Source organism: Myodes glareolus, chromosome 2 (genome assembly GCF_982192425.1).
Source record: "Myodes glareolus chromosome 2, mMyoGla1.1, whole genome shotgun sequence".
Classification (NCBI taxonomy): Eukaryota; Metazoa; Chordata; class Mammalia; order Rodentia; family Cricetidae; genus Myodes; species Myodes glareolus.
Window position 1 is genome coordinate 47889411 of NC_142027.1, and position 13020 is coordinate 47902430.

Genomic DNA, 13020 nt, shown 5'->3' on the forward strand with positions numbered 1-13020 from the left:
GAATCTCTACCAGTCTTTTTAGACCCAACGAAGACCAAGAACAACGGAAGCAAGTGACCATGAATCTATGAAGCTAGATGCTAAAATAAACTTTGCTTCCCCTAACTTGTTTTACTCTGATAGCTTGTCACAGGATTAGAAACCTTATTAACAAAGAGAGGGCAGGCCAGTCTCTGGAAGATCAAAGCCCAGAAAGGCAGGATAGGATAGGAGAGCTAGAAATTCTTGACAAAGGAGGATGGGGAGATACCCTGAGCATTAAGATAGAAAGACATCAAACTACAGATAGAAATTTTGATCCCTGGAATAAAAGAAGAGAATGAGACAGAAAGATAATTTGATGTATAGTCTAGGCTAGGGTACATAGTGAGATTTAACCTTTTTGATAGAAGAGATAGCATTTTTTACATTTTTTACATTAATGATAATGATAATAATAATAATAATAATAATAATAATAAGCTTGTCTCCATTGACACTGGAACTCATTCTCAGCATCTTCCCAGGTACAAAGTTCATGCTGCTAGGGAGAGGGCAAGAGAGCTACACTTGAGGCAAGCGTCTAAGGGAAGATGAGTAGGGACAAATTCATGCTCTTCTCTGAGAGTTCTATTAAAGATGGTGAAAGGGGACTTGTCTCTGCATGGTGTGGGTAGTATTTCACAAAAGGTCTCAGGAACTAAAACTTGGACAATATGACACTTACCAGCAGATTTTTTGTTTGTGGAATCAAGCAGAGCATATTGCTTAAGTTATAAATCCTGGCATTTCTCTTCTTGCAGACTCATTTAAAGCAAGTTTAACTTAGAGATCTGTAATAGAAACCAACTAAGCTGACACCGTGATGAAGGATTTCACTCATTTCTTTGTTTACTTGCTAAGTATGAATTGAGCACCTATGAATTTTTTTGATGCCACAGCATTAGACTTGAAGGCAGAAAGAAGAAGAAGAATGTGCCTATGTCTGCACAGATCTCATGGTCTGGTAGGAGAAATAGACGTATAAATAGACAAATTGCAATGCAATGTGATAAGTGCTTTAATAGAGATAAGAAATGATTAATATAAATGAAAACCAAATTAAGCACATTAAGCTCTTCTCAAAAGAGGGGAAATTTGTTCATGTAAAATATTATTATTAAAATGTATTATTCCTCAATTCCCTAAATGATATTTGAAGATAATGTCATGCTCTTTTCTCTCCTAGCCCCATTAGTTTTCATTTTTGCTCCACTGGGGTAGCTGTGTGAGTGCCGTACATGTACTGATAGATTTTTTTTCCTACCATTTGCCGCTAATTCCTATAAAAATGAAATTAACAGAATCCAATCTTTAGGGTCAATCATGTTCTGTATTTTTCATTACCTGCTCTGGTCCTTTTCTAGACCATTAGAAATATTCATGAGAAAAGAAAACATAGTAAGAAAAAGAAATCTGGCAGGAGAGAATGAGAGTGAAGCCAGCAATGGTGGCTCACTTTTATTGAGACTTTATTAAGGAGTGGAAACTGCTCTAAGTCTTTTGCATGTTTTAATACCTTAAATCCTAAAGACAACCCCATGTGGTAAATCTGTTATTTCCTTTTTATTGATCAGAAAGTTGAAGCACACAGAGGTTAATTAACTTGCTGTGGGGGGGTCACAGAGTCAGGAAATGCAGAATCCCAAGTTGAGCTCCAGCCACCAGACTCTAGGTACTTGCACCTTAGTGCTATTCATATTAAATATGTATTAATAACCTGGAATAAAACCAGCAGAAGGAAATGAGAAAAAAAAGACTCTCTAACATCTCTCTTTCTCCTCTGTAATTTCTCTTTGTTACCTTATCTTGAAAGTAGCATTAAACGTGACTGTGGGTTTTCCTGTAAGAGTAAATTTCTGCTTCATGACCAAGACATTCATTGGTAAAAATATCCTTTTCACTAACCTAAGCCAAGCATGGGTGGGGAAATGGCTTTCTACTTTTACATTTCAGAACAATGCAATTAACAGAGAGTGAGGTCATCTTTAAAATATGCCCATAATTCTAATTATATGTCATTCCATTCAAATTCATTGGCTCCAGAGTCACAAATATTGATTAAGTAGCTACATGTGTTTTACTTTATTCATGGGGAAACTGAGGCAACATGCAGTCAAATCCTCATTGCCTGGAAGTGGCTGTCAGCTTAATATGAAATAATAAAATAGATGAGCTTAAGTAATTTCTTAGTGTTCATTTGAGAGATGTTTCTCCCCTGGGTGACCTTAGGTATCTGGTTTCATGTCTGTGATTTTCTATGATCACATCTGTAGAGTAGCAATGTTCTTTTTTAAATGCACCGATGCACACACAGATGTGCATTAAATGTGAGCACTGATGACAAGATAGCAACAAAGACAATGGTACTTTTATTTTCTCAAAACCTTTATATTTCACGGCCCTTACATTTCAAACCCATCATATGCCCTTCAGTATTTCTCATGGCCTCTCTTATCTGCCTTTACCTTGTTCTCCTGATTCTTTCCATGCTAAATGTCTGAGTCTAGTCTTGTCTTCTGCTGTTTCCTTGGCCTGATCCTTTCCAGTCAACCCAGCTAACTTTAGTAACAGTATTAACAATTACATCATTCATTATCTGTGCCAAAACTGATTGGGTTGCTTGCTTCTATGAGCAAGGCCTTGCTACATTTCTCATGGTGTCCATCATTCTCATGGGCATGGGTTTAATCTCCCTTCCTAGATTTTAAGCACCCTGAAATTGCAATTCATGTGTATCATTTCATATTCAATATCACCTTGTCACCTGTCACCAAATGTCAATATATCTGTTGGTGTTTGAATCAAATATCTATATAACATATATCAGAGGCTTATATACAAAGATGAAAAAAAACTATGTAATTATACATGGATCCTCTTCATTCAGTACCAAGCGTATGGGCGTAGTTACAGAGTGAAGCTGGAAAAGTGAGTCTGCCTCAAATAACTGCTGATGCTGTCAGATGCCTATAAGTACTCCACTGGCTGAAGCAACCATAAAACATACAAAGTATCATTGTATTAACCTCTCTACATCAAGCAAATTAATCATAGCTTAGACTCTGCAGACATTCATTCCCTCAGGCCTTTGCACTAATGAGTTGGGTCCGTTCTGCTACAACCCCTAAGCACACACAAACTTCATCCAAGCCTCCTGTTTATGTCAATGCAAATGATCACATCAGCTTCCACCTCCCTTTCACTGGTAGTTGAAAAACAGAAAAAAAGAAGGAAAAGAAGAATATGTCAATGCAAGCCCAAACCACTATAAACTAATTCCTTGCAACTTTGTCTTTTACATTTACATAAATTTGATAATATTGGCAGCATCCTTCAGGATGATTGAGTCACTCTGCATGGAATCATTCATTAACACTAATTTTAATGTACAACATAGAAGAGTGAGAACCATCCCCCAATTCCTCTGCGGGCCTTATTTAATTATCTGTGTATCTTTTATCTGCTTGAGAGATGAATTTCATCTGAAGGAATAATAAAGTCTAGTAGTAAATATTAGATATGTACATAAATATTTCACTCACCCACAGCCATTTACTTGGTCTTAGTATGATTCCGGTTAGTTTCTGTTTTACATGAATTTGGCAGATGCTGATGATTTGGATTCCATTTCCCCCCCATACATGTGAATTGCAGATAAACAAATGAAGTTTATTTACACAGCCTGGGTTGTTTTTATGACAAGAGGTTCACATAAGCCAACTCAACGGCTTAGTTTATAGGACCAGGGATTATTCTCTCCAGTAACTGATTGCTGAATGGTGAATTGCTGTATCATTCCTAACTTCCTCACTTTCTCACCTGAAGTATAGACAGATCCTGAACTTATACATTGTCATCACAGCCTTTATGTTGCCCAGGCAACCTACAATACTCTGCTTTAATAAAATACAACATATGAATAAACAAAAAAACCCAGAGAGATGGAGAGAGAATTTTAAAACTTTAAAAGAGCAGACTCCTTACATGTGAATACGCACACCTTTGAGATTTTCTTGGACAAAGCATATGCTGTAAGCTGATGAGACTAGATTCCTGGGTATTGCATGCAAGTAGGTATACACATTCAAACACACATCTGGATAATGCAGAAAGGTGTGTATATTTGTGTTACCCACGCGTGATGATTTATGGTTCTATATAACTTTTAACTTATTGAGAAGTAAAATTCAGTTATGTAGAATGTATTTTGTTTCAGTTCTTAGACATTTTATTTACTGCAGAATTTGAAAGGCAAACCGTTTACTTTAGTAAGGAGTATTTTCTTGAACTAATGAAGGTTGTGTTAATGCAAAATAAGAAACAAAAAGGAAGATGTTAGAGAGTGGGAGAAAAGTTATTTAAAAGCAAAATAAAATTGTTTACTTATATTTTACCAAGAGACATTTTAAAAAGATGTGTCTAATAGGAAAAACTTTTGTGAATGAGTTTTTATTACAAAACAATCCCACTTTCTTTGGGGGTAAGTGGGAAGAGAAGACAGGACATCCAGCCGCAAGAGATACTTTCCTCTGCTGCAACATGAAACACACACACACATATATACACATGGGGGGCCATGGGAGGATAGAAAGAGAAACAGAAAGAGAATTATGTTCTTGCAGCCTACTGCTTTCTTTAAAGAGGTTTGACCAGAAAAGGCCTAAGCAAGGACTTCCTTTCTTTAATTCATACACAATATTTTCTTAAAATTCTTAAACTAATAGAATTGTTTTACTTTTGAAGACTCTGCAAAATAAATTGTTGGCTGTTCTGTGGTACATTCAGTTTTGCATACTAGTGCTTGTCTGCCTGAGCCTCCCTCTTTTCAGGTCTCTGGTTATTAGTACCGCTTGACTCCAAGCAAGCATCCTCAGTGTTACATTTCCGTTGCCCTTTACAGGCAGATGGCAATTTTTTTTCTAATATCCTAGGCGTGTCTTTGCTTCTCTGTGACATCCATGTTTGTCACATATGTTGTTACCTTACCTCAGGTTCACCTTTCTTCAACTTAAGCACCTTGAGGCCTGGATATACTCCATCCCCATATCCATATTTACATTCTATGATTATGAATGTGAAGAGTATGTCCATATGCTGACAGATTGTGATATATGTAATTTTATGATATTATTATTTATTATGTATTATAGTGTATATAGTATATATTTAATAATTCTATACTTTAGGGTTACTTTGAATTCAAATTCTTTCATCTATTCTAATTTGATATTACCCATATATTTCAAGTTTTTTTTTTCTTTTTCTGCTTACATCCAAGCCACTGGCACCCATAGCAGTGGTCACAGATAAAGGCACAGACATACAGATTGCAGACACTATTACTCACCCTAGGAAACACAACTTTGGTGGTCACATTTCACCATTACACAATGTTCCATTGAGAGGGACAAATGTTCATTTAGCTTCATACTTATGAGTAAAACACAGTTAGATAATTATCCGAACTATAATTTCCCATGATTCCTATATTATTGTTTCTGTTTGCCTCATAAACATAAGAAACAAAGACTTTAGATTTACCAATTTATAAGAAAAAACATGGAAGCTCATTTTTATAATTTGAAATGGGCCTTTTATTCATTAATCTGTCTCTCTGTTCATTCTAGAAATTTTCTAGGCTTCAGCATTAAGTTCATGATCCCTACTTTTTCCCAAATTCTCAGAATTAGTGATTTTGTCCTATTTTAATCTCTATGATTTAATACCCATTCTTTTAGGATTTTTCTGGGCACAGAAATGTGAAAACATTTAAACTACCTAGGTTATAATTTGCTATGAGTTCATCTGCCAGACTTTAATTTGTTTATTCAGTGTTTATCCATCCCTTCTGCCGGGTAAATCTAATTTCTGCGGCAGATGACAGATGAAGAGCAGGAGCTGAAAACAAGCCTCCCTGTTGCATTTGTTGCTAAGTCACTATCTTTCCTAAGCCGCGAACTACTCAGAATAAACTTGCAAATTGAAGCATTTGCTCTTATCGATCTTAGGCTATTTCATGAACCTGGGGCTCATTCTCACCTTCAGCCTCCTTGGCTCTGCTTCCATATTTATAGCACATATCGCATCTGCCTTCGTCTCTGTCTCTTTTCGGTGTTTACTGCAAAACTTTCCACATGTGAACACGCATTTTTTTGTGCAATTGCATTAACTTAATCACATTCTTTCCTAAAAACAGTGATTAAAACTAAATTTCAGCAATTTCTCATCTTCCTTCCCTCTAATTATTCTAAACAATTCTGAGTTAAAATGAAGGGAAAATTTAAAAGTAAATATTCTACATGAAATTACTTCCTTGGGAAGCTAGGTTTATCTACAAATGCAGCAGTTATTTCCTCTGATGATGGTGGGAAAAATTGGTGAGGATACTGTTCTATTAGCTTCCTTAGTCTTTACAGAGCATCAGTCCCATTCCCAAATGCTCTGCTTGTTCACCCTGCGCAACTTCACACACACGCCGAGAAGGGACATGTACTCCAGGTCCTTTCACATGCTTTACATTCAAACACAAACTCGCTGTCTTTCCTTGGTCTCCAAGGTTCAAAAGAGAGAAAAAAAAAATTACTCCACAACGGATCAACCTAAAACTACTATCTTTCACTTAATTTATGAAATTCCATTTCAATAATACTGACGGTGTGAGAAACGTTATAAGAGCAAAAATTATTCCTAAGAATCCTTTACTGTCCTTGTTCTTGGTGCATTCATTGCTGAGACGACTGTCAGCTCTACAGTTTCAATACAGGCCACCTCAGTGCTATATGTAGAGGGTTACATGTTAGTAAATATTGTTTTGAGAGGCTCATACCTGATCTTATCTTTCTCTTTTTTGTGGTTATAAAGAAATTTTATTTTAATGTTGTGTTTCCACTTTTAAATGCCAAGGGAGGATTTCTTAATATACTTTCTTATATGATTGCCCTTTAACAATGTGTGCTTGACAGTCCAAGCTTAGTTTGTTATTACTTTGTTCAAGTTTCAAATGTAAGAACATTTTTAATTCAACACTGAGAGGTAGCAAGCACTCTCTACCATGATCAGTTCTTTTTTTTTGGGGGGGGGAGATTAGTTTTTTTTTCTTTTTTTGATTTTTATTGAGCTGTATATTCTTCTCTGCTCCCCTCCTGCCTCTCTTCTCCTCTTCAACCCTCTCTCAAGGTCCCCATGCTCCCAATTTACTCATGGATCTTGTCTTTTTCTATTTCCCATGTAGATTAGATCTATGTATGTCTTATATCCCTCTTAATGAAATGATGTGATTATAATATTTTCATAAATAAAAGAAATAATTTAAAAGCACGCTCCACCACCCCAAGTCATCTAATCAAAAAGTAGACAAATGGAAAAAAAATAATGTTAAGAATTTAATTGATAGTTGTCATGAAAATGTATAGTATTCAAGCTCAATGTTATTTTGGTACTAACCTTATGTGGCATTCATCTATACTTTTATTGCTATTATAGCTATGATTTTCAAAATATCCAGTTCATCTTTAAAATATTTTTATTTCTAAAATTGCTTAATCTCTGTAAAATCCAAACTCTCTTAATCTTGCGCTCAAAAAATTAATTGAATACTTTTGTATTCCAAAGTGGAATAGCCAGGGCCCAGTCACAATCAAGTCAAAGCAAAATCGATCTCCAACAGTGTTAAAAACTCAGTGTCCAATGTCTGGGAATCATTTATGATCTACTGAGTTGCAAAGAGCGTAAGTCACATTTCTCTTGCTCTGACAATCATAACACATGCATCTTTTCTCCTAGACACAGGCCAGCAGCACTTTTCAACTACCGTTGTCCTATGTCATCCTATGGTATTGGTATCCTGGATCTCTGCTGTGGGATATTTGTGTACTGTATGAAGATGTATTGCTCTGATGAGTGTAGGAAATACCTGAATGGCCAATAGCTAGGCAGGAGAGATAGGACTTCCAGGTAGAGAGAGGAAGAGGAGAAAATAGATGGACACAGTAAACAACATCAAGATGCCTAATGATTCCAACACACAGAATGGGAGAGAGGTGAAAATCACATGTTAGGATGTAGATTAATAAAAAAAATATGGGTTAGTTTATGTAATAACAGGTAGTGGGACAAGCCTAAGATAAGAACGAACTCTCATAATTAATATTAAGTCTCCATGTCATTATTTGTTAGCTGGAAGCACGAATAAAAATCTGACAACAGATCTCTGCTAGAAATGGTCTATACCTTCATCACTAGCCTCTCCTCCACTCTCTTCAGGGACTCTGATTCTGTCACATGGTGCCAAGTCTAAGCTTTTCTCCATAATCCCTTCATTCCTAGGGTTTTTACCTCAACTGAGGTTGTACTTTCATCAGTGACCTCTCCTGTCCTCTTACATACAAAAGCTCATGCTCCCCATGACCCCTTCATGCATTCAAAACCAATACCACATGGGAGACTCTTACACATTGCCAAATTTGGATGTCAGCATGACATACATCTGTGGTTACCCCTGGACCACAGCATCTGTGTGCTTATCTTGAAGAGACACTCCAAGAACGTTTCATTGCGATGATACTGGTCTCTTAGTAATCATAGCCAACTTCTCAGCTTCAGCTAACCAACATAAATTGTCCCAGTAGAGCAAAGGTTTCGCTTTAGTGATTCTCAGTGCAAAATATCAACAGTCATGATGGAGTGAGTCTTCAAGGCACACATCAAATTCTCCCGCCACAAGCCAGTCTTGCATTGTCTGTATTGCCTTCACCATTATATTCTAAGTTCTCACAATAGCTCATTAAGTTCTGATCCTTCAATGACTTTTCAATTCCCAAGTTCCAAATACCTTCAAATTACTCCCCAGGATCACATGGTCAGGTGTGTCATAGCCATCGCCCACAGTATGGTGCAAGTTTCTGTCTTAGTTAAGGTGTCTATTGCTCTGCCAAAACACAATAAACGAAAGGAACTTTGGAAGGAAAGATTTTGTTTTAATTTAGTTTCACCGCATAGCCCAGTACTGAGGAAAATCAGGGCAGGAAATCACACAGGGCAGAACCTGAAGGCAGGAGCTGATGCACAAGTATGGGAGAATTCTGTTCACTAATTTGCTTCTTGTGGTTGTTTCAGCCTGCCTTCTTACAGCACTCAGACCCACCAGCCCGGAGGGGACATGGCCCAAAGTGAGCTAGATTCTCTCACAATAATCAAGAAAATGCGCCACGGCCTTGTCCACAGGCCGGTCTGTTAGGGGCATTATCTCAACTGGGGTTCCTTCTACCAAAATGACTCTAGCTTGTGTCAAGGTGACTTAAAACTAGTCCACACACATACTTTGCTGCGTCTCTATAAATCACTATATATGCTTTTGGTAATGAGGTAATGTTGAAATAGTGTAAGGAAAATAAATGAAACATTGGCAAAAGGAATTACCACAGGCTGTGCTTTTCTTTACGTTACGAAACCAGAATGGTACTTTCTTCCAAATTCCCCTTCCATTCTTTGGACCCCATCTAGGTTCTTGATGGTCACTCTGAAACCATGCATGTGCTAATTCAAAATGCACACAGAATATTCATTTCTGGTACTGTCTCACTCATAGATGAAGATATTTGCTGGACTCTTGGATCAGATGTATCAGGTTGTTTTCCACAGTTCTTCGTTTGTGGGATCTTGTTGAGGAACTTTTGAGTAAAACATTCAGAACTATAGGGAGCCGCAATTGGTTACCATGGCTGTGCTTTCACTCGTGTTGTTTGTTAGGAAGGCATCGATTCATCCTCTACAGGTAGTGTTTGGTTACAATATCAATTCTGCTTGTTTTCATCCAACTAGTTATATCATATGGATTAACTACAAAGCAAGAAGGGGACTTATAAGCCATTGTCTATAAATTCTTATTTTATGTATGGATATGAGGTGAATGTAGACCTTGGAGCAGTCTAACATTTGTTCAGAAACTGTATTTTATAAGTAACATTAAACAAACCCAACATATTTAAGTTTATTAAGTAGTTTTGATCTAAATACTGTATCAACTTTGGAAGACTTGATCCCATTTATCTCACCAGAATTATGCATTTTTAAAAACACATAGCATCAAAACTTTTCCTAATTTTAGCAATATCTGACTTAGGTATAAAATAGGCAGCACTCCCCTGAAGATTTTCAGAGTTCCTCTAGTCTGGGTGACAAAAGACAAAAGAGCTAGAGAAAGACCACAGAAAAAGAGAAGGCAGCAGGTCATAGGACATATTCTTTGACACATTGCTATTACTGTTCCTGAGGCAACTCTGAGGACAGTTCTGGAAAAATAATCTCTAAAACGCTTTTTACTCGGTGGTAATGCTGTCAAACCACCAAGGAAACAGAGAAACAACAGGCATTCAATCATCTCAAAGTATCTTTGGACCAGTGAGTTTTCTCAGTGTGTAAAAGCCTGTACTAACAACCTGAGTTTATTACCAAGAATGCACTTTAGACAGAGAGAACCCATGGCGAGGAGAGAGAATTCCTGAAAATGGTCCTGTAACTTCCTCAGCATGTACACACATGTTTGCTCATGAGCCCATGAGCGTACGCATGTGCGCGCGTGTGTCCACGCGCACGCTCAAACACACACACCATCATCATCAACAGCAACACCAATAAAGTCATAAAATTATGCATTTCATTTGATTGTGGGTGACTTTTTAAGATGCAAGTATGATGTTACTGTTAAAGTAACCAGAGAAAAGGATGAAGGCAATTGTTTGTAATTCCAGCACTAGAAACACAGAGACAGAAAGATACAGAAACAGAGGCCTGCCTGGGCCTATAAAGGGACTGAAAAGAACCACAAAGGAGGGAAGCCTTTCAATGACCACAGTTCAAAATTGGCTAGAAAAGGACAAAGCCATGTCTCCCTAATTACTGTTTTTATTTTCAGAAAGAAACACACCAGATATGTGACTAAAATGAGAAGGGCTTGATTTTACAGTTTCAGGATCAAACTCAGCACAGGTGCCTTTGACTTTAGACATTCAGCTGAAACCATTCAAGCTTCTGACATTGTGGAGCGCCAATCTTCAGAGAAATCAAAAGATGAAAAATTCAGAGCAAGTGAGTGCCGGTTCATGCATTTTAAAAGCAGGCTCGACTTGAATACATGAGGGTGCAAGGTGAGCCACCGGTGCAGATTAGATGGGTACTCCAGAATTACATCGAGAGGTGCTCTGTTTTCAAACCCAGGAGGGAAACAACAACTTGGTCTCTTGGATCACAGCCTGTTGGAAAGAAATTGTAAATAAAAACATAGAAGAGCGGAGTGCGTATCTGAGGAATTCTCTGTAAATTAAATCAAACGATCCAAATACCCCTAAAAATGACCAGAAATCTCCCCTGAAATGTTTCTCTTGTAGTTATTAATTACATAGAGATGGATCTTAAACACATTCATTTCCTAATTTGCTGATATAAAAAGAAGGCAGATGGGATCTAAGAAAGAGTACAAGCTAGTGTCTAAGTGTCTCCGGTATCATTTTAACTATATCTTCCTTATGATTTATTAAAGAACCAAGCAGCAAAATTCAATTTGAATAATAGCTTCATGGAATCTTTACAGAACTCTTCTGAACAAGTCGTTGTGGTATATCCTGTGTTTTCCAAAGACATTAGACAGTCTTGGGATTTCTATCGTAATTTTTATATTTTTGGTGAAGAATTTTTAACTTAGATTTGGAGATGCAGTTCAGAGGATGAGTGTCACTCCTGTTATAGTAAATTATTTTCTATCTGTGATTTGTCAGAGTTAATCAAGCATGATCAGATCCATGGTGATAAAGAGCATGTAAAAAATGCAATATGCTATTAAATTCATTATTTTACTCAGAAGCAAGGTCAAAGTTGATAAATTAAGCACTCTAAAGCCCCCAAATACCCCATAGTATTTTAATCTCAGACAAAAAGCACTGGGCACTTAAAAGTAAATGCAATATATTATGATGAGCAGAAAGAAAAATTCGTGTGAAATATGAATTTATACACGTAGGAGGTCTGCAGGAACAGAGAATCACCATATTAATAGCGTTGGAATAAAAGTGTTTGAGCATGCTAAATGCTCAGCTTTAATGCTGCTTAAAACTGCAATTCAGTATTTTTATTATTTGACTTAGATGCTGTCAGTGCACAATTGAACAGAAAGCAATAGAAAAAAAAGGAAGACTACAAGACCATGTCATAGAAAACACATCTTACCAGATCCTACCTCTAATTAAACCAGGGTTTATTTCTCCCCATCATGCATGATTTGAAGACGGACTTCAATGAATGGACATCAGTTCACTGTTTGTAATTATATATTCTCTTGTTATATTTCTTAAGAGGGATAAGATTTTGAAGGAAGCTCCCATCTGTGTGAACCAGCAGTCTCAACACCTAAATTGTGGCTGACACACAATCACCATAGCTGATCAAGCGTGCTCATTGAATGGATGAAGGGATCCAGAATATGGCTATAAGATGAGAATCTGGACCCTATAGGCTGAACAATGCTCCTGGAAGGACTCTGAATTTGAAATGCTCGTAGAAGAGTAAAATTTGCAGATTCTAAAAATATTCATTTCCAATTATTTAATATAATTTAAGGAAAAAGAGTTTCATTCCATCATCATTCTGTTCAGCTGCTATCTCATCAAGTAGATAGATGTTAAACCTGTCATTTCCAAGAAAAGCCCCTTTATCCTGACCATGCTAATTTATCGGGACTCTGTTATCTCGGCGAGGGATGCTGCCCAGTACACTCAGATGCAGTTGTAGCAGGTTTTGTTTCATATTTCCTAATACAAAGGTGAGCAGTACTCTCAGATATGTATACACAAAACTGCATGAAGAAGAGAAGCATTTTCACACATCTCTTGCCTCGGGTACCATTTCCAGCCATTGCCTTTAGTGATGAATGCACTCATAGGTTTCCAGACTGTTAATGATAGCTCGGAGCCCATAATCTTGTATTTTGGGTTATTTCCCCCAAAACTT

At 37.1% G+C, this 13020-nt stretch overlaps 1 protein-coding gene across 2 annotated transcripts in view; it reads left to right on the top strand.

Annotated features, from left to right (window-relative positions):
- Positions 1-13020, top strand: part of Lsamp (limbic system associated membrane protein) — a 2072304-nt gene that overhangs the window by 848254 nt on the left and 1211030 nt on the right. The gene's annotated exons all lie outside the window — the stretch shown is intronic.